Source organism: Pseudorca crassidens, chromosome 18, assembly GCF_039906515.1.
Source record: "Pseudorca crassidens isolate mPseCra1 chromosome 18, mPseCra1.hap1, whole genome shotgun sequence".
Taxonomy (NCBI): domain Eukaryota; kingdom Metazoa; phylum Chordata; class Mammalia; order Artiodactyla; family Delphinidae; genus Pseudorca; species Pseudorca crassidens.
Window position 1 is genome coordinate 39,209,401 of NC_090313.1, and position 23,232 is coordinate 39,232,632.

The 23,232-nt window shown below is 33.7% G+C and overlaps 1 pseudogene; it reads left to right on the top strand.

The window, feature by feature from the left end:
- Window positions 1–4,827: 4,827 nt before the first annotated feature.
- Window positions 4,828–6,374, top strand: LOC137211053 (nucleoporin p54 pseudogene; annotated as a pseudogene).
- Window positions 6,375–23,232: the final 16,858 nt, after the last annotated feature.

Sequence of the window (23,232 nt, forward strand, 5' to 3'; positions counted from 1 at the left end):
TAAAAAAAAAAAAAAAAAACTCCTTGAAAAGTAGAGAAGGGGGACAAAAAGAAGCAAATGTAGAAAAAATATGGGAAACCTACTGAAAACCTATTCATTTTTAGCTTTTTCCATTACTGTAGATTTATAAATAATTCTTAAACTGTACTATATGCTCTTTAATCTTGTAACCACCGTCTCCCTTTAATTTAACATGTCTTTATTCAAATATTTAATAGTTAGCAACTATTGTACACTTAGCATGGGCTGGTCCTGAGGTAGACAATATATAGATGGAAAATGCATGGCTCGTGAATTAAGGAATTTATATTTTGGATAGAAAAACTGATAATAAAATAGATAATTATACGAAGGTTTTGCAAATTAACTCACACTGTAACTCAAATTCATAGATAAAGTAAACATATTTGATTTTAGTTTACTTGAATACTAATTTCTCCCCCAATTCTTTATCAAACATTACTAAGGAGATAAAGACAGTTAACTAAATATTGCACCAGATCAAAAATATAGGATAATGTAAACACTCCCTGGAGATAGTACTCTCACTTAGAAACAACAAATCTACATTTCTTCCCCCATTCCTTTCTATAAAGTAGGTTATTTATTTATTTATTTAGTGTTGAGGCCATGCTTATACATCCATGTGAAACAGGGAAAAAGCACAAACTGATTCTATGATAGAATTTGGAGATTCACTGTCTTCTGTCACATGCCTTTGGGGAAAATTCACTTTCCCATGAGATATGGCTTACCCTGCTGGAGTTCCTAGTTAATTTTGACAACTAATACCATTATATTTAGTCTTTCTGAGTTACTTATGGACAAGTAGTGCCTTCTAGATGGCTTGCTTTAATCTGGAATTAAGCTATCCTTAGACTCCTCAGTGTTTTTCAGAGGTCCAATCTCTAGTATATCAAGCAGTTTTTCTTCCATCTTATACATACACCAATTAATTCCAATCTATACATATACCCATTAATCTTTCTCTATATCACAATTCCTATGGGGTTGGAAATGAGGCAGATTATTTTATTTCCTCTATGACATCTCCTATTACCATAAAGTGTGCCAAATTTTTATAAATAAAAGGAGTATATTCTCTATAATAGCAGGAAAATCTCTGATCTAAGCCTCTGTTATACAGAATTCAGATAAAAATTTGAAAAATAATCTAAGACAAAAACATATTTTGCAAATATTTTATATATTATATAATACTGTTATATAAAATCAGTATTTACTTTTTGTCAGAAATTTTCACTTAAGTAATGGACAGTTTGGATTAGCTTAGGTAAAGTCTTTTTACTCAGAAAGGCTGAAAAAAGGTCCACCATTAACAATTTACAATATTTGTTTACAAAATTATTATACAATAAAATTTGGTAATTGCTGGTAATCTAAACTGAGGAAAATGGGAACCAAAGATTTCTTAGAAAAGCTAAGCTAAAGAATAGAGATGTTTGGAGCAAAAGTAAAACATGCAAAATATACTAGAGCAACATACTGTGGGAAAATACAGGGATTTCACAATGAATGAAATGTAGAATCTGAGGAACGAAAGGAAAACGATAAGGCTAGAGAAATAAGTAAGGTAAGATTAAGCTATATATTGGATGTAGTTCTATGAATATAAGTTAAAGGCTCAAAGAAAAAAATATCTTTTAGGTAACAAAATAATGTATTAAAATTATACTTAAAAAGTATTTTTGAAGGCAAAAGAATGGTTTGGGGAAGAGCATAAATTTTGAGGCAAGAAGACAATGTTAAGTTAATGACAGAAAAATGAGGTGACCTGGGTTTGAAATATGTATATGAAAAAATGTTTAAATATATAAAATGTAATATTTAAAATTTTAAATATATATATTTAAACATATATATTACCCATATACTTGACTCTACACTTAAAACATAGTTTGAAGTGTAAGACAATAGTTGATTATATCATTAATGAGAACCTTGAGAAGAAAGAAAGTTACTTGACAAAGGGTGTAAAAGAATGTAAAACATTGACATGACATTGACATGATTGTTTTTACTGTAAAGATAATGGGAAAGTTTAATAATATTAACAATATTTACATAAGTGAGAAAGCATACAGAACTTTGACCAAATACTGTAAATATCTTCTCTCTATTGTATTAATATATATTCTATGTCTTGGTCATCCTAAAATAAAACCCTGGCTAGTCTGTTTGCTGAGAAACCCAAAGACCTTTCCCTGGAATAGTTATTTCCATCTTCTATAGACTGTAACTCAAATCTTTTATTTTGAAGCTATTTTTACATGTTTATTGTGGGATATTCACTATATGTTATAGAATCATATGTATGTTATACATTAGATCTCTAGACTCCTTCATCCTGTATAAATGCAATTTTATATCCTTTGACCAACATTTCCTCTACCTTCCTGCCTCTGGTAACCAGCATTCTACTCCCTGCTTCTGTGTATTCAACTTTTTTAGATTCCACAGGTAAATGAAATCATTTGATACTTGTCTTTTTGTGTCTGGCTTATTTCACTAAACATAATGTCTTCCAGGTTTTTCCAGGTTTTTCTTCTATGGCTGAAAAATATTCCTGTGTGTGTGTGTGTGTGTGTGTGTGTGTGTGTGTGTGTGTGTGTGTGGTGTGTTTGTGTGTAAACCACGTTTTCTATATTCATTCATCTGTCAATGGACACTTAGGTTGTTTCCACACCTTAGTTATTGTGAATAATGCTGTAATAAACATGGAAGCACAAATATCTCTTAGAGTTACTGATTTCATTACTTTGGGGTTTATACCCAGAAAAGAAATTACTGGATCTTATGGTAGTTCTATTTTTAAAGTTTTGCAGAAACTCAGTACTCTTTTCCATAATGACTATAACAGTTTACATTCCCATTAACAACATACACGGGGTTTCCTTTTCACTACATCCTTGCCAACTCTTGTCATAGTTTTGATAGTAGCCATCTAACAGTTGGGAAGTCATATTTCATTGTGATTTTGATTTACATGTCTCTGATGACTAGTGATGTTGAGGACCTTTTCATATACCTCTTGGGCATTTGTATGTCTTTGGAAAAATGTCTATTCAGGTTCTTTGCCCATTTTTTAATCAAGGTGTTGTTGGGTTCTTTTGCCATTGAGTTTTATGAGTTCTTTATATATTTTGGATATTAACCCCTCATCAGATATATAGTTTGCAAATATTTTCTCCCATTTAGGTTGACTTTTAATTTTGTTGATATGTTTTTCCTTTGCTGTGCAAAAGCTATTAATTTGATGTGGTCTCACGTGTTTATCTTTTGTTGCCTATGCTTTATGATATTCAAAAACTTATTACCAAGGCCAATGTCAAGGAGCTTTTCCCTTCTTCTAGGGGTTCTATGGTTTCATGTCTTACATTTAAGTCTTTAATCCATTTTGAGTTTATTTTTGTGTATGGTATAAAATAAGGGTATGATTTCATTCTTTTACATGTGGCTATCCAGTTTTCTTAACACTATTTACTAAAGAGACTATCCTTCCCCCATTGTATATTCTTGACACCATTGTCAAATATTAGTTGACCATATATGTGTTGGTTTACTTCTGAGCTCTTTATTTTGGTTCCAATTGTCAATATGTTTGTTGTTATGTCAGTGCCATATTCTTTTCATTACTATAGTTTTGTAATATGGTTTGAAAGCAGAAAATGTAATGCCTACAGATTTGTTTTTCTTTCTAAAGAGTGTTTTGACTATTCAGGGTCTTTTGTGGTTCCATATGAATTTTAGGATTTTTTTTCTGTGAAAAAAGAGCCATTAGACTTTTGATAGGGATTATGTTGAACCTAGATGGCTTTGGGTTGTATGGACACCTTCACAATATTAATTATTCCAATCCATGAACAAAGGATATCCTTCCATTTACTTGTATCTTATTCAATTTATTTCAACAATGTTTTATATTTTTCAGTGTATAGATCATTGAATTCCTTGGTTAAATTTGTTCCTAAATATTTTACTCTTTTTGATGCTATTCTGAATTAGAATGTTTTCTGATAGATCACTGTTGGTGGAAAGAAATGCAAATTATTTTTGTATGTTGACTTTAACCTCTTTCAATATTAAATGCTCTACTTATTTACACTTTAATAGTCCACATCTAATTTTCCATATGTTTAGGAACACTGTATGCTTGATTTACATTATACTTCTTTTTTTTTTTTTTTTTTTTTTGGTATGCAGGCTTCTTACTGTTGTGGCCTCTCTCGTTGCAGAGCACAGGCTCCAGACACAGAGGCTCAGTGGCCATGGCTCACGGGCCCAGCTGCTCCAGCATGTGCAATCTTCCTGGACCGGGGCATGAACCTGTCTCCCCTGCATCAACAGGCAGACTCTCAACAACTGCTCCACCAGGGAAGCCCCTACATTATGCTTCTTAATTTTATATTCTCTATCACATTGTTAAACTTCAACAGCACTTTAAAATTTTAAAGCCCTATATTACATTGTGGTTTTCATGTATATATTTGTCTCCTGGGTTTTAAGTCTCTGGAGTATAAACACTAGGTAATTTTTTATTTGAATTCCTAAAAATAGAATACTTTCTATCACACAACAGGTACCTAATAAAAGTGCACTTAATGGTGAAAAATCAAATCATAAATCCTAAAAAGAACATAGCTAAAATATGTTAAGCTTCTGTTAATGACCCGGTTATAGCTATGCATATCTCAAAAATGTCAACATTTTATGGGATAGATTTGTAATTTATTCTTTTTTGTTTACAAAAAAGGACACTGAAATAATCACTTTAAAAGCTAGCTGTTGGGGAGTGCACTGAGTGTCATGGGAGCAGCTTATCCCCCTGCTCCCCGCAACACAACCTTCAACTTTGGGACTCCCTCATGCACCTAGGGTAACGCTGCAGCCACCAAGGTCCCCACGGGTGGATTTGGAGCTTTTGGGACAACATCTACAACAGCATGTTCTGCATTCAGTTTTTCTGCTCCAGATAACACAAGCATTACTGGACTCTTTGGTGGTACTCAGAACAAATTTTTGGATTTGGTACTTGTTTTGGCACAACAGCTGGAACTAGTATGGTTTAGGTACTGACTTGGTAACTAAACTTGGATTTGGAGGATTTAATACACAGCAGAAGTGGCAGCAACAAACTACATTAGGTGGTCTCTTCATTCAGCCTACAAAAGCTCCTGCCCAGTTCAAACAACTGATAAATACTGCAAGTGCTCTTTCTGTCCCAGTACTACTGGGAGATGAGACAGATGCTATTTTGGTAAAATGGAATTTAACTACAGGCCTTTTGGGGAACAGAAAAAGGAAATTTTAACAATAACATTCCACCAACGGAATTCAAACAAGAAAATCCCTTTTGCTGGTTTAAGGCAGTAGGTTATAGTTGTATGCCCAATAATAAACATGAAGATGGGCTAGTGGTTTTAGTTTTCAACAAAAAAGAAACAGATATTCAAAGCCAGCAACAGCAATTGGTAGAATCATTGCATAAAATTTTGGGAGGAAACCAGAACCTTACTGTAAATGTAGACGGTATTAAAGCATTGTCAGATGATCAGACAGAAGTTGTCATTTATGTTGTTGAGCGTTCTCCAAATGGTACTTCAAGAAGAGTCCCAGCTACAATAATATACGCCCATTTTGAACAAACCAATATAAAAGCACAGTTGCAGCAACTTTGTGTAATGCTTTCTATGACTTGAACAGAACATTCTTCTGCACAGATCAAACAACTTTTACAGAATCCTCCTGCTGATGTTGATCCTATTATCTGGGAGCAAGTCAAAGTGGATAACCTTGATTCTGAAAACTTAATTCCTGTACCAATGGTGGATTTCAAAGAACTTCTTTGAAGACTGAAGGTTCAAGATCAGATGACTAAGCAGCATCAGACCAGATTAGATATCATATCTGAAGATATTGGTGAATTACAGAAGAATTCAACTACAACTACAACTATGGCCAACATTGCACAATAGAAGAGGAAACTCATGGACTTTCCCATAGAATCTTCAGGCCCTAATCAAACAGGAAATTCAGAGGAAGAGTGTATATGCCATCCAAGCTGAAGCAATTCAGCTAGATACATTTCATTGTGAACTAAATACCCTACTCAGTTTAAGGACTGAGTAAATGAACTGATGCCCCAAATCAGGAGGCAGAATCATTTTGGAGCAGTCAAATCTGAAGAAAGATATTACATAGATACAGACCTGTTACGAGAAATCAAGCAGCATTTGAAACAACAGGAAGACCTTAGCCACTTGATTAGGATCATAAAAGATGACCTAGAAGATAAGTTGGTAGAACATAGATTGAATGAAACCATCTACATCAGAGGTGGTGTCGTCAGTTGACATTTCACAAACTTGTGTTATAGGTTTGTGAAATACATCTTGTTATATCAGGCCGTACTTAAGAATGAAACTGACCACATGGAGGAGAAAAAAAAACAACAATTCTCCCCCTGACTTGGTTTTTGAGAAGGTTACTTACAAATTGTCATTCATCAAATCTGAAATAATAGTAATTTCATTGCTCTTCAGAGATAGCCTTCAAAAGATTTACATCTATTATAAAAGCTGTAATTACCTTAAAAGAGAAGTACATAATTACCAAAAATATGTATTATTGTACACTTTTACAATAGCATTGTTCTTAAAAATAATCAGTGTTTAATGATTATTCTTCATTGAGCCTATACTTTGCTTTAAATAGCAAGTAAATATGAAATGCCTACTTTGCACATAACGAAATAAACTGAATCATTACTTGGCTGCTGGGGATTTGTACTTCAGAATGTAAATGTGCATCAGTTTTTACAGTTGTGAATTCATCTATGGGAGGATCAAAGAAAATCCAGGAGTATTTAATGATTAATATAGTTTCTTTTCATTCTATAAAGATTTGAAAATATATTTTCATATTATTTTACTTATTTGGAATTTAAAGAATACAATTAAGAATTAGGATATAACAAAGTTACATTTTATCATTTTTTTAACCTTTTTGTTTTTTGAAACGTTTTATTTCTAAAAAAAGATGATGGAAATTCTTTGGCAGTGGTTTGGACTCTGTGCTTTCACTGCTGAGGGTGCGGGTTTAATCCCTGGTCAGGGAACTAAGATCCTGCAAGCCCCAAGGGCCAAAAAAAAAAAAAAAAAGTTAGCTGTTGAATTAAAACATATCCAGTTTGAAAGTTATTTCTACCTAAATACACTGCTTATATAAGCCAAGACTCATTTGCAGAAGTTTCTAACTCTCAAAGGAATAATCAAGTTCCATGATTGCTCTTTTTCTTTTTTAAAATATTCTATGTAAAATCCTTTAGTCATTAAATGGTGCTGATATTGTTAACAGTTTTGAATCCTGGGTCCTAGCAAGATCAGATTCCTTTTCAGATCAGAAGCAATGTTTATACATCTTCTGTTTTATCTCCCACCTAGTCCAAGCCTTTGCCCAAATCAGAGCCCCACAACATTAGGTTTCCGATTCTAGTTACTTATTCATTATTTTACTGGAATATAATTGTTTTACAGTGTTGTGTTAGTTTCTGCTGTACAATGAAGTGAATCAGCTATATGTACACCTATGTCTCCTCCTTGGACCCCCCTCCCACCCCCCAGCCCCCCATCCCACCAATATATGTCATCACAGAGAGCACCAAGCTGAGCTCTCTGTGATATACAGCAGGTTCCCACTAGCTATCTATTTTATACATGATAGTGTATATATGTCAATCCTGATCTCTCAATCCATCCCACCCTCCCCTTCCCCCCACCCAACCATGTCTACATGTCCATTCACTACGTCTAAGTCTCTATTCCTGCCCTGCAAATAGGTTCATCTGTACCATTTTTCTAGATTCTACATATATGTGTTAATATATTTGTTTTTCTCCTTCTAACTTACTTCACTCTGTATGACAGACTTTAGGTCCATCCACCTCTCTACAAATGACCCAATTCCATTTTTTTTTATGGCTGAGTAATATTTAATTGTATATATGTACCACATCTTCTTTATCCATTCTGTTCTTTATCAACCATATCCATGGTTGTTTCCATGTCCTGGCTATTGTAAATACTGATGTAATGAACATTGGGGTACATACCTCTTTTTGAATTATGGTTTTTTCAGGGTATATGCCCAGTAGTGGGATTGCTGGGTCATATGGTAGTTCTATTTTTAGTTTTTTAATGAACCTCCATACTGTTCTCCACAGTGACTCTATCAATTTACATTCTTACCAACAGAAGGTTCCCTTTTCTCCACACTGTCTCCTACACTTATTGTTTGTAGATTTTTTGATGATGTCCATTTTGACTGGTGTGAGGTGATACCTCATTGTAGCTTTGATTTACATTTATTTAATAATTAGTGATGTTGAGCATCTTTCCATGTGCCTCTTGGCCATATATATGTCTTATTGGACAAATGTCTATTTAGGTGTTCTGCCCATTTTTTGATTGGGTTGTTGGATTTTTGATATTGAGTTCCATGAGCTGTCTGTATATTTTGGAGATTAATCCATCTATTTCTTCATTTGCAAATATTTTCTCCCATTCTGAGGGTTCTCTTTTCATCTTGTTTGTAGTTTCCTTTGTTATGCAAAACCTTTTAAATTTAATTAAGTCTCATTTGTTTATTTTCATTTTTATTTTCAGTACCCTAGGAGGTGGGTCAAAAAAGATCCCACTGTGGTAAAGCACAGCAAATAGTGTTTTCCCTATGTTTTCCTCTAAGAGTTTTATAGTGTCTGGTCTTACATTTAGTTTTTAAATCTATTTTGGCTTTATTTTTGTGTATCATGTTAGATAGTGTTCTAATTTCCTTCTTTTACATGTAGTTGATCAGTTTTCCCTGAACCAGTTATTGAAGAGACTCCATTTTCTCCATCGTATATCCTTGCCTCGTTTCTCAAAGATTAGGTGACCATAGGTCCGTGAGTTTATCTCTGAGCATTCTATCCTCTTCCATTAATCTATATTTCTGTTTTTGTTCCAGTACCATACTGTCTTGATGACTGTAGCTTTGTAGTATAGTCTGAAGTAAGGAAGCCTGATTTCTCCATCTCCATTTTGCTCTGTTTTCTCTCAAGATTGCTTTGGCTATTTAGTGTCTTTTGTGTTTCCATAAAAATTGTAAAAATTTTTGTTCTAATTCTGTGAAGAATGCCACTGGTAATTTGATAGGGATTGAATTGAATCTGTAGATTGCTTTGCATGGTATAGTAATTTTCACAATATTGATTCTTCCAATCCAGGAACATTGTATATTCCTCCATCTGTTTGTGTCAGCTTTGATTTCTTTCATCAGTGTTCTATAGTTTTCTGAGTACAGGTCTTTTACATCCTCAGGTAGGTTTATTCCTATGTATTTTATGATAGCAAATAGAATTGTTTCCTTAATTTATCCTTCTGATTTTTCATTGTTAGAGTATAGGAATGCAAGAGATTTCTGTGCATTAATTTTGTATCCTGCAAGTTTATCAAATTCATTGATTAGCTCTAGTAGTTTTCTGGTGGCATCTTTAGGATTTTCTATGTATAGTATCATGTCATGTGCAAACAGTGACAGTTTCACTTCTTTTCCAATTTGTGTTCCTTTTATTTCCTTTAATTCTCTGATTGCTGTGTGTAGGACTTCCAAAATTAGGTTGAATAACAGTGGCAGGAGTGGACATCCTTGTCTTGTTCCTGATATTACAGGAAATATTTTCAGTTTTTCAAAATTGAAAATGATGTTTGCTGTGGGTTTTGTCGAATATCGCCTTCATTCTCTTGAGGTAGGTTCCCTCTATGCCCACTTTCTGAGAGTTTTATCATAAAAACCCATTTAATGGGTGTTGAATTTTGTCAAACACTTTCTCTGCATCACTTGAGATGATCATATGCTTTTTATTGTTTAATTTGTTAATATAGTGTATCACATTGATTGATTTGTGTATATTGATTAATCCTTGCATTCTTAGGATAAATCCCACTTGACCATGGTGTATGATTATTTTAATATGCTGTTGGATTCTGTTTGCTAGTATTTTGTTGAGGATTTTTGCATCTATGCTCATCAGTGATATTGGTCTGTAAATTTTTTTGATATCTTTGTCTGGTTTTGCTATCAGGATGATGGTGGCCTCGTAGAATGAGTTTGGGAGTGTTCTCCCTCTGCAATGTTTTGTAAGAGTTTAAGAAGGGTAGGTGTTAGCTCTTCTCTAAATGTTTGGTAGGATTCACCTGTGAATCCATCTGGTCCTGGACTTTTGTTTGTTGGAAGACTTTTAATTACAGTTTCAATTTCATTACTTGATTTGTCTATTCATATTTTCTAATTCTTCCTGGTTCAGTCTTGGCAAGTTGTACCTTTCCAAGAATTTGTCCATTTTTTCCAAGTTGTCCATTTTATTGTCATATAGTTGCTTGTAGTAGTCTCTTATGATCCTTTGTATTTCTGCCATGTCAGTTGTAATTTCTCCTTTTTCATTTCTAATTTTATTGATTTGAATCATCTCCCTTTTTTTCCTGATGAGTCTTACTAAAGGTTTATCAATTTTATTTATCTTTTCAAAGAACCAATTTTTAATTTTATTGCTCTTTTCTATTGTCTTCTTCATTTCTATTTCATTTATTTCAGCTTTGATTTTTATGATTTCTTTCCTTCTACTAACTTTGAGTTTTCTTTATTCTTTTTCTCTAGCTGCTTTAGGTGTATGGTTAGATTTTTTATTTGAGATTTTTCTTTTTTCTTGTTGTGAGATTGAGTTGTTATAAACTTCCCTCTTAGAACTGCTTTTGCTGCACCTCATATGTTTTGGGTTATTTGGTCATTTTTGTTGTCATTTGTTTCTATGTATTTTTTAATTTCCTCTTTGATTTTGTCAGTGATCACTTGGTTATTTAGCAGAACACTGTTTAGCCTCTATGTGTTTGTGCTTCATATATATATATATATATATTTTTTTTTTTTCTTTTCTTTTTTTTTTTTTTTTTTGCTGTAACCAATTGCTAGTCTCATACATTGTGGTTGGAAAAGATGTTTGGTATGATTTCAATTTTCTTAAAATTACCAAGGCTTGATTTGTGGCCCAAGATGTGATCTATCCTGGAGAATATTTCATGTGCACTTGAGAAGAAAGTGTATTCTGCTAATTTCAGATGGAATGTCCGATAGATATCAATTAAGTCTATCTGGTCTATTGTGTCATTTTAAGCTTGTGTTTCTTCATTTATTTTTTTGTCTGGATGATCTGTCCATTGGTATATGTGAGGTCTTAAAGTCTTCCACTAATATTTTGTTACTGTCCATTTCCCCTTTTTGGCTGCTAGCATTTGCCTTATGTATTTAGGTGCTCCTATGTTGGGTGCATAAAGATTCATAATTGTTATATCTTCTTCTTGGATTGATCCCTTGATCATTATGTAGTGTACTTCCTTGTCTCTTGTAACAGTCTTTATTTTAAAGTCTATTTTATCTGATATGAATATTGCTACTCCAGCTTTCTTTTGATTTTTCCATTTGCATGGAAAATCTTCTTCCATCCCCTCACTTTCAATCTGTGTGTGTCCCTAGGTCTGAAGTGGGTCTCTTGTAGACAGCGTATATATGTATCTTGTTTCTGTATACATTCAGCCAGTCTGTGTCTTTTGCTTGAGCATTTAATCTATTCACATTTAAGGTAATTATTGATGTGTATGTTCCTATTACCATTTACTTAATTGTTTTGGGTTGTTTTTGTAGGTCTTTTTCTTCTCTTGTGTTTCCCCCTTATAGAAGTTCCTATAGCATTTGTGGTAGACCTAGTTTGGTGGTGCTTAATTCTCTTAATTTTTGCTTGTCTGTAAAGCTTTTGATTTCTTCCTCAAATATGAATGAGATCCTTTCTGGGTAGAGTAATCATGATTGTAGGTTTTTCCCTTTCATCTCTTTAAATATATCCTACCACTCCCTTCTGGCCTGCAGAGTTTCTGCTGAAAGATCAGCTGATAATGTTATGGGGATTCCCTTGTGTATTATTTTTTGCTTTTCCCTTGCTGCTTTTAATATTTTTTCTCTGAATTTAAATTTTGTTAGTTTGATTAATATATGTTTGGGTGTTTTTCTCCTAGATTTTATCCTGTATGCAACTCTCTGTGCTTCCTAGACTTGGATGGCTATTTCCTTTCCCATGTTAGGAAAGTTTTTGACTATAATCTCTTTAAATATTTTCTCAGACTCTTTCTCTCTTTCTCTTCTTCTTTTGGGACCCCTATAATTTGAATGTTTTTTTCATTTAATATTGTCCTAGAGGTCTCTGAGACTGTCCTCAATTCTTTTCATTCTTTATTCATTATTTTGCTCCTTGGCAGTTTTTTCCACCATCTATCTTCCAGCTCACTTATTCATTTTTCTGCCTCAGTTATTCTGCTATTGAATCCTTCTAGTTTATTATTTATTTCAGTTATTGTGTTGTTCATCACTGTTTGTTGTTTCTTTTAGTTCTTCTATGTCTCTGTGAAATATTTCTTGTATTTTCTTGATATGTGCCTCCATTCTATTTCTAAGATTTTGGATCATCTTTACTATCATTATTCTTAATTCTTCTTCAGGTAGGTTGCCTATTTCCTCTTCATTTATTTGGTCTTATAAGTTTTTACCTTGTCCTTTCATCTGTAACATATATTTTTGTTGTCTCATTTTTTTGATGGGTGGGACTATGTTCCTGTCTTGGTGTTTGTTTGGACTGAGGTGTCCAGCACTGGAGTTTGCAGGCAGTTGGGTAGAGCTGGGTCTTGGTTCTGAAATTAGGACCTCCAGAAGACCTCACTCCTATTAATTTTACCTGGTGTCTGTGGTTCTCTGTTAGGCCAGTGGTTTGAACTCAGTGCTCCTACCGCAGGAGATCAGGCCTGACCTCTGGTCTGTGAACCAAGATCCCTCCAACCACATGCTGCAGAAAAACAAAAGAGCAGAAAAATAACAAAGAATAACAAATAAAATAAAATTAGAAAAATAAAAAATATATGAGAAAATATAAAAATATAAATGAAACAACAACAGCACAGTAAAGCAGAATCAAAATAGCAAAAAAAAAAAAAAATTGCCAGAAAAGGCCTTGGCTGTGGGGGCGTCTTAGACAGCATTGGAACTTAGGCAGAAGCAGGGCCTAGGCCCAGGGAAAGTCCCTGGCTAGTGAGGGACAGGGCTTAGGCTCAGCACAGATGTAGATGGCCTTGGAGTGGTGACTTTAGGCCTGGGACCCAGCAGGCTTACTGGAGCCCAAGTGAGTGGTGGAAATGCTGGCTGAATTCCTTTCTAATTCTCCAATCTTCCAAGGTTCTCTCCCCCTCCCTGCTGATCCCCTCAACATTTTGGGCCCCTTCCGAGTGTAGGAACCCCTCCCCTCCCCAGTCTCCCCTCAGCGGCACCGGTCCCATCCCACCTCCACTTCTTCTCCCCTCCTCACTTCCCCCCACATCCTACCCAGTCACTCAGGGGATTCTCCCTACCACTTAGGTCTCTGAGGTCCCACACCAGCACCTGGAAGTTACCCTATTTGTGAGGAGATGTGAACTCCACATCCTCCTACTCTGCCATCTTGACTCTGCCTCCTCCATGATATATTAAACTACTATCATATGCCAAACACTGAAATAAATATTTCACATGCCCAACTTCATTTAAACACTCTCTAATAATATTATATGGGTGCTGCTAGTCATATTGTATTAGAAATGAAATAGAATGTGGAATGTGGAACCTAGATACAGAGGACTTTATCTACTTTACATAGCAAGTGATGAATGGAACTGGGAATTCTACTCATGTCTATTTGACTCCAAAGCCTCTGCACTTAAATATTATGCCAAATTCAATCATTAAAATTATAAATAAGTCTACACAGGGTAAAGAATAGTTACACAGTAAACAGGGTAAAATTTGGCAAATCATATGAACATGACTTTCCAAATTTGGTTTTTAATTTTCTCTCTACTACCCTGAATAAGGTAGGTTTCTATGTCCTGAATATATAATTAAGGAGAAAATTTATAGTTTCACATATTTTTCTGAATAATATAGATTAAAAAGAATTAAAGATCATTGAACTATCACCACCTTTATATCTACTTTTAATATGACTTTTTTAAGTTAATCTTTTAGGTATCTACTTACCTCACTTGATCTCACTTTAAGTATAGGGAACAAATTAGAATCAATAATTATTTATTAAAACTCCTCTTAAAAATATGTGTTAATACAGTGATCCCCAACCTTTTGGTACCAGAAACCAGTTTTGTGGAAGACAAGTTTTCCACAGCTGGGGGCGTGGGGGGATTGTTCAGGCGGTAATGCGAGCAGTGGTTCAGGCAGTAATGCGAGAGATGGGGAACAGCAGATGAAGCTTCGCTAACCTGCCTGCCTCTCACCTCTTGCTGTGCTACCCAGTTCCCAACAGGCCACTGACTGGTACCAGTCTCCATTCTGGGGGTTGGGGACCCCTGTGTTAATATAATCATGTCTTAGTTATCTTAGTTGGAAAACTTGGATAAATCTTTAGTTCTTTTCATTCTTCTGGACACTTACATCCACAAAAGCCAAAAAAAAACCTTTCAAATAGAAGAAAATAATCCTGTCATGTGCAGGCATAACCCACACATGGGACTCCACTGTGCATAGAATTCACCCTTAGACTCTTGATCATATCATGCAAAGTTCTTCACAATCCATTCCAGCCTATTTTTATCCTTATCATATGCTATCCTTCCTCTATACTCTATGGTCTGTGTTTCTGCCATTCACTGAACATGAGCTACTTCATACTTTCATGCTTTTAAAACATTCTGTTCTCTCATCCTTGAATGCACATTTCCCATATTTCTGCCAGGAGAATAGAAACTTTTTTCTCATGGCACAAATTAAAAGTTGTAAAGAATATACCTTCTGGACTAGGCAGAATTAAGAATTCATCCTTTATGAAATCAGCAGTTTGCAAACAAGTAATATTGTCTTTGTCATGCTGTGTTGTAAATGCAATTGTTTACAGAAATTAGCTCATCAAATAGTGATTCTCAAAGAATTCCAAAACTGAAGTGAAGCTATCCCTAGAAAAGAACTGCTGAAGATCAAGTGGATGAGCTGTGCAAACTGTAGTTTTTCCCAAATTTCAGTGGTTCTATGTAGTGTACCCACCTAATATTAGTGTTATATATTATTTCTGGTAAACATAAATTAGTGATGAGGATGCATACCAATATTTTAGTTATTTCTAGTATTACTTTACAGGAAAACTAAGAAAGAAAAAAAAGTTATCCATTAGTAAATTTAAGATAAACACCTATATTATTTGAGGAAATTCAATGTAATTTTCCACTATTTTCTTTATTATGCAACAGTACAGTTTAGTTTGATGCATGGGTATAATCAAATATACAAAATACATATTGAAAATCCTGGCATACAGTAGATACTGAATTTTTAAAAAACACTTTTAGTACTATAAAACCTGGGATTAGGGCATGGAGAGCCTTGGGTGAGGCCAAAGAACTCAAGTTATACTCAAGAAGCACAAGTGCTACCTAAGGTTCCCTAGCAGGAGAGGGAAACAGGACAGAATACAACTCCTTCACATTCTGTAATGTGGCTGAGGGAAAAAGAGAGAAGAAATAATTTGAAGTTGGAAATTTTAATTTCATAGCTGTTTTGTTATTTATATATTTATCTTCTTATGTGTGAAAATGAGTGCTTCTCATGAATATTTCTTTAGAATTATAAAGAAAGAAATTTCCTTTTTGCAAACTCTCATGTAATCTAAGGTCTTGAAATTCTGTTTTACACCTATCTTAAAAGTTTTGGTCATTATGGCTAAAGTACTTTTGTCCATATAATTTATTATAGCAAATAGCAACAAACAGAAAAGAATGCATTTTCTTAAGTATATTTATAATGTTTTTGATAAATAACATTTATTAAAACTGATTTTTCTAAAATAAAATTTTAAAGCTACAGATAGATGCTTTGTGTCATTAAATGGGGATAAATTATTATAACTTCATAAGAATATCACCTTTGAAATATAAAGTTCCTTTAAATGAAAAGTTTTCTAGTATTATACAAATAGACATATTCCTCTTCTCTGAAGTATTTCAAAATTGTTCATTTTAGTAGATAGTTTGGAAGTTATACTTATATTCTGATTGTAATAAAACAAGATTCATAGTAAAGGAAAAATAGGTATTGACATTGTTATATGATTTTTGTTGTTAGTTGCTCTACACTTTAAATACTTTGTTTTAATAGGTAGAACAGCCCTCCTTTTCCCTTCATCCTACCAATTATAGTAATATACAATTTGTTTAATATGGTTGTAGCTTTTTAAAGGTAAACTTCTCTATTATGTTCATTTACAAATTCTTAGTTATATGATTGCTCCAGACTCAAATTCTTTTAAGATTTGTGAAAATAAACAAGTTGGTTTCCCTTGAATAAATATTGACATCTGAATGAAAGACAACAGCACTGGATAAGAGCCTTGAGAGCATAACCCATTCACCAACACAATGTTAAAACCTATGATATTTAATCTTATTTTTGGTTAGCTTGAATTTTGTAAAACTCATTTTGAAATCTAAATGGGAGAAGTAGTTTACATATCAAACCAACTTTATGTCAAAACCCTTTAGTATTTCCAGGATAAAATATTTTTTAAACATACAAAATGGCGAGTAAAAATGACTCTTTAAAGTTTTTTTTTGTTTGTTTTGTTTTTTGCGGTACGCGGGCCTCTCACTGTTGTGGCCTCTCCCGTTGTGGAGCACAGGCTCCAGACGCGCAGGTTCAGCAGCCATGGCTCACGGGCCTAGCTGCTCCGTGGCATGTGGGATCCTCCCGGGCCGGGGCACGAACCCATGTCCCTTGCATCAGCAGGCAGACTCACAACCACTACACCACCAGGGAAGCCCGACTGTTTAAAGTTTTGCCCTTGAGAATTCTTTGAAAAATGGTAACAAGGTATGGCACTGGAGAACGAGTCAGAGGGCAAAAGTGTGTTAAGGCACTAAGTACTGAGTGCATGTGTGGACAGACATACAGACACACACATATAGAGACACAAATACAAAGACATATTTTATAGTTACAACTTTAACTTGAAACTACTAACATTCTGCATACAACTATTTAAAAAAATAGAATTAGTTTTATTTTCTCTGTTCATTTTGGGAGAAAATTTAATTTTTTAAAATTTAATTCTTTTTAAAGATATTTTTATCATTGTCTTTTTTTCCCTGTGAAGTCAGGGAAGCTTCTGTCTTTTCGTTAGCATGTTAATTTTATTGCATTTGATAATTATCTTAAAAACAGCACTTGATATTTTACGTGCTTTTTAAAACCTGTCAAACACATTTTAACTTTAAAGCCTGCAAGATTTGGGGAACAAAATGTAGGTAATGACTTTTAATCAAAAGAAATTTCATTGAAAAGTTTTGCACATTAACTAAATCCAATAAATAGTCTGTAGAAATCTCCATGAAAGGAAATGTTTAGGATATTTATCATTAGAAGACTGTGATTAAGCTTAAGATCACTTTCACCTGACAAAGTGGAAGGCATTAGAAAGAGGCACAGTTTAATTTGTAACCATGAACCATATTTTTTCTCTTCCTTATTGTTCTCCTTCTAGTCATTTCATTCTCTTTAGCATTTCTACCAAGGCATGGACTTGGAAGAGACAGGAAATAAATTCACATAACAAATTAAGAAGCCAATAATTTACACTGTTTTTACGTGATCAGGTAGAGAAGAGACTGATATTCTTGTTCGGCTAAACAGCTCCATTTGATCTATCCTTTTCGTGTATTTGTATTACCCTGACAGCAAGGCTTTTTTATTTTTTTTGCAGTACGCGGGCCTCTCACTGTTGTGGCCTCTCCCGTTGCGGAGCACAGGCTCCGGAAGCGCAGGCTCAGCGGCCATGGCTCACGGGCTTAGCGGCTCCACAGCATGTGGGATCTTCCCGGACTGGGGCACGAACCCGTGTCCCCTGCATCGACAGGCGGACTCCCAACCACTGCACCACCAAGGAAGCCCAGCAAGGCTTTTTGAACTGAAGAATTTGTAGAGTAAATGTGCATGTTGCTGAAGATACTAAGTTTTAACTTTGTGGGATAAAATCAGTTTCATAAATTTAAAAATGTTGTACAATTATTTTTCTTCTGATTGATTTATTACTAAGCTATTATTTCTCTTTAAACATAAGCTACCTTATTTTACCTCCATCAACATTTTTACTTTCCCATTAACTTTTTTTTTCAGTCACACATTTTAAAATTCATTAAATATAATGAATCACAAAAGAAACATGTATATAATTAAATTTTCTTTTCTGTTGTATTATGAAATATATTTATAAATGTAAAACTATTAGAGTTCTCAAATGTGAAGGGTCCATATAACCAATATAACAGATATTTTGTAATGGGTATTTAGTACTTATGTGATGATATCTCACAGACAGCAAATTCTTATCTGAAGATGTAATTTCCCCCTGTAGGCAATGGGAATACCCCCTTTAAAACTGTATTTAGCTAACAACATTAAGGTTTTTCATTATTTTAATATGAAAGTCAGAATAATTTTATTAAAGGCAGTCATTTAGGGGAAGAGTGTGTACAGTTTCAGTTTAACTTCTTTCATTTTTAAAATGTAAAATTGCTATTTTGAAAATTATCTTAGTTCTTCATTGAATAAAACATGAAACATCATATATATTTTCTGAATAGTTCGTACATGTTACTGATTTTTAATTTGAAATAACTCAAGCTATAAATGTACATGACATATTTTATAACCAACTAGCTGGCCAATCCTTTAATAGCTACTAGGTATATAACACTAAATCTAAAATTGTGCATTAAAATAGCTAGTGGGAATCTGCTGTATAGCACAGGGAGATCAGCTCCGTGCTTTGTGAGGACCTAGAGGCGTGGGATGGGGAGGGTGGGAGGGAGGCTCAAGAGGGAGGGGATATAGGTATACATATAGCTGATTCACTTCTTTGTACAGCAGAAACTAACACATTGCAAGCAATTTTACTCCAATAAAAAAATATTTAATAGGAAGCCATATAGAGAGTAGTTAATTACTCAGATTCTGAACACTAAGCAACCTAGGTTCAAGCCTGATTCTACCACCAACTAGGCATGTGAACTTGGGAAAATTATTTTAATTCTTGGTATCTCAGCTTCAACTTTAGTTAAATGGGGTTGAATAATTCTATCTCCTAGGTTTCTATGAGGATTCCATAAATTAATACATATATCATTCCTAGAATACTGCTTGGTATATGGTAAATATTATGTTAGTATTAGTTATTAACCATAATTATCAGTATTATTATTATTTTATAGTAATATGAAATGATCAAATCAAAGGCTTTGAAAAGCATGTCACCAGCTCAATTAGAATATATTACTACCAGAGACTTGAAGTAAGAAGCAAACAAAATAACTAATTCAAAATATAAAATATAGAATAGTATATTTCTTACCAATGCACTAAATTTTAGAATAGTAAGTCCATTATCTCCTTTTTCATTTGAAATGGATTGCAAATGTTAGAATATATATATATTATAATCTTTACTGTTTCATTTATTTTAATAATCCATTTATTTTAATCCTGTCATTCAGAAAAGTAAAACGTAAATTCCCAAACGTGATTTTTCATAAGTTGAAATAATATTTAAACTCTTGAATCTTATTCTTCCCCAAACCAAGTCACTTTTGCCTCATCAGTGATGCTCATAAACTCAGAACACCAGGGAAATGTACATTATATTATTCTATTGCTGCTACAGCACTAACTGCCATCTTCATTGTGTAACATGAAACCATAAGGAGAACATACTCTTAATACTTTTCACACATTATGCAGTGACATGGTCCAGATTATTCTTTTCCTACTTATATGACCTCAGTGACTTCTTCAATAAATTAAAACAAAATATTCCCACTTTTTAAATTTACTTAGAATATGTCTCTAGTTTATAAAACAAAGGAACTTTGAAGTAAGTTCACTATACAAGACATAATACAACAAAGCTTTTTTATTTTCATGGAATAGTATTTCATAGATTTATAATAAAATCAACTTCTTTGAGAGTATATCAAATCAAACAGATTATTCTCATTTGAAAACTATCAAAATGACTCGATTCACTCTACCCTTAATCTACTTCTTTCTGTTATAGCATACACATTTTTAAATTGCATTCTCTGTTAGAAATAACTTTTTAAATCCAATATTTGAATTTAAAAATAATATGGAGAAATAAAGATTTTGCCCTTAAGGTTTATGTTTCTCTCAGGAAAAAATCTTACTGAAATTATCAAAATATAACATTACAAATTTGATAATAAATGATTCTGAACAGTTTTAATTTTGCCAAATAAGTGATTTTATATAAGAAATTCTTTAGAAAAAAGTATTAATAATAAATGGTTATTGGAGTAGTAATAGCAATTCAACACATTATACAGTTTTTGGAGACAATTCTTTCATGGTTATCATGTAGTAATGCAGGAAGCAGACACTATTAATTAAATGTTTTAAATGATTTTAGATGACACAGTCTTTTAGGATGAATGTTGCAATGGTATCAGTGTAATCGTTATTAATAGGAACTAAATTTCTATAATGCTTACTTCCCTTACAAATATTGCTAGGGATACAACAACAAAATAATGAATCACCAGAGCTTATTAAAATTCTTCAGAATAGAAGGCGTTGTTTAGTTTACATGTTAATGAATCCTTTGGTTTGCAAAAGTGGGTCCTAAGTCTAGTACAAAATGAAGAATGAAATTGCCTTAAACAATAGAATGGTATTGTTTCCCCAAAACAGTCTGAGCGGGGTGGGTTTGGAAAATAAAGGAACATAGAAGAATTATCAGAGATCCAAACATGTAGCCCATGAGATAAGGTCTAAGAGGCAGGAGGCTAAAAAGACTTTTAAAAACATGGATATCAAGTATTATGTATTTACGAATTTTTGTTACTATAAAGTCAAAATATCTCTGTTACTTTAAAACTTCAGTAAAGTTGTATTACCAATTAAATGTCTTGTTTAAATAGAAATGTCCTTGATGGGACTTCCTGGGTGGTGCAGTGGTTAAGAATCCACTTGTCAATGTAGGGTACACAGGTTCCATCCCCGGTCCAGGATGATTCCACCTTCTGTGGCGCAACTAAGCCCGTGCACCACAACTACTGAGCCTGTGCTCTAAAGCCCATGAGCCACAACAACTGAGTCCACGTGCCACAACTACTGAAGCCCACTTGCCTAGAGCCCATGCTCCACAACAAAAGAAGCCACCACAATGAGAAGCATGCACAACACAATGAAGAGTAGCCCCCACTTGCCATAACTAGAGAAAGCCTGCATGCAATAACGAAGACCCAACACAACCAAAAATAAATAAAATAAATTTATTTACTAAAATAAATAAATTAAAAAATAAATAGAAATGTCCTTGAGAAAATAAAAGAAGCTGTGGAGTGACATATTTAAAATGTTCTTCTCTGCCTCTAACTAGAGCGATTTAAAGATTAATTCCTCTTCCAGACACACCTATACATTCAGCAATATATAGCAGAGAAACACTAACATCCAAGGGAGACAGAAAACAGTAGAATAAACTTACATAGGCTTCAAAATTTTACAGAACTAATGAAGAAAGTAAGCCTCCCTATATAAATATAAAAATTAAGTCAATAGATGATAAATAAATAAATTTATTTTTGTTGTTATTGCAAAAGCTCCTTTCTTGAGTAGTTTTACACTAAAATTAGTATTTCTTTGAAGTTAGTAAAATATTGACCAGTCCAATGAAAAAATATATGGCATAAAATTAGCTCTGAAAAAAAAAATGTTGCAACAGGTTATGTATGTAAAAGAAAAAAGGGCAACACGGTATACTTTATACACAAAATTGGTTAGGACATAGGGACTATAAAATAAAACAAAATTTAATTGCATTTAAAATTCATTGACGTTGGCTCTACAAAGTTAGCAGGGTTGACCTAGTCTTCAATTTGGCCACATCTTTTGTCAAGTAGGCTATAATTCCACTATTTTTCTTCATTTATATCCTATACATTCCACTATTTCACCAAGTATTGAGTCAGAAGTGTGGTTAGCAACATCTGGATTGAGTTGGTCTCAACAGAAAATTGTCATAATATGGCTGAGTCCTGAAGTAGAGGTAACATACAAACGGTACCCCTTCCTGATCACTACCATAATGAAGCTTATTCTAGTTGCAGTGTATTAAATCTACACACCCCTGATTTATATAGTATTTATGTAGGAAATACAGCAGTACTATAGCGTTATTGGTTTTTAGTTGATTGCTGTGTGATTATTCTACTTTTTGTTGTTGTTGCCCAGTATTGTAAACTCTTCCCTTTGTTCTTGTTTTTTGAAGTTGTGAATTGCACATAATCATAAATGAATAAATTAATAATTTTAGAAATGGAAGTAACACAGGCATTCCAAAAAAATTTTTATGGTGAATGTAAAAGTAATTGAATACAAATGTGGAAGGCTGAGAAATTATATTTGGGTATCCTGTGGTGCAGTTAAATGAGAATTACTTTCTTGTTACAAGATGTTTTTAGCTATTGAAGTATGGCCCATATTTTTCTTACATAAGCAACATCACCTACTATCCTCCATGTTCTCTTTGAGTACAGGAAACATTAGTGTAAAAGCTTTATATTATAACTAATAAGGGAAGCTTTCAAATATGGGGTGTAGCTGTGAAGAGAAGGCAGAGTTGAAGTAATGATATGGCTTACATCCCTCTTCCAGTTACAAGAATGGGTTTAATTCCTTATAGTTGCAGTGATGAGTGCAACAAGTTGATCCAACTATTTAAGAGATACATGGTATACTCTGGGCACAGGCTTAGAGAAGAAATATGACAAAGTGTGAACAGACCTGGAGAAGAAGTTCTCTCCTCTTATCTCAATGGGACCAAAGTGCTGCTCAGATATATGGTGATTTAGCACCTTTAGAAATGTCTGGTAAGCATTATTTGCTTGAACATCAGCATTATCTTGAAAGGTAATAATGAAAACAACATTTTCCCAAGTCATTCTGGTGTGAACAGATAAGAATGAGGAAAAAGTAATAGCCCTGGTGAATGCAACTGAAGTAATAACTCTTGAACACATGAAAAAC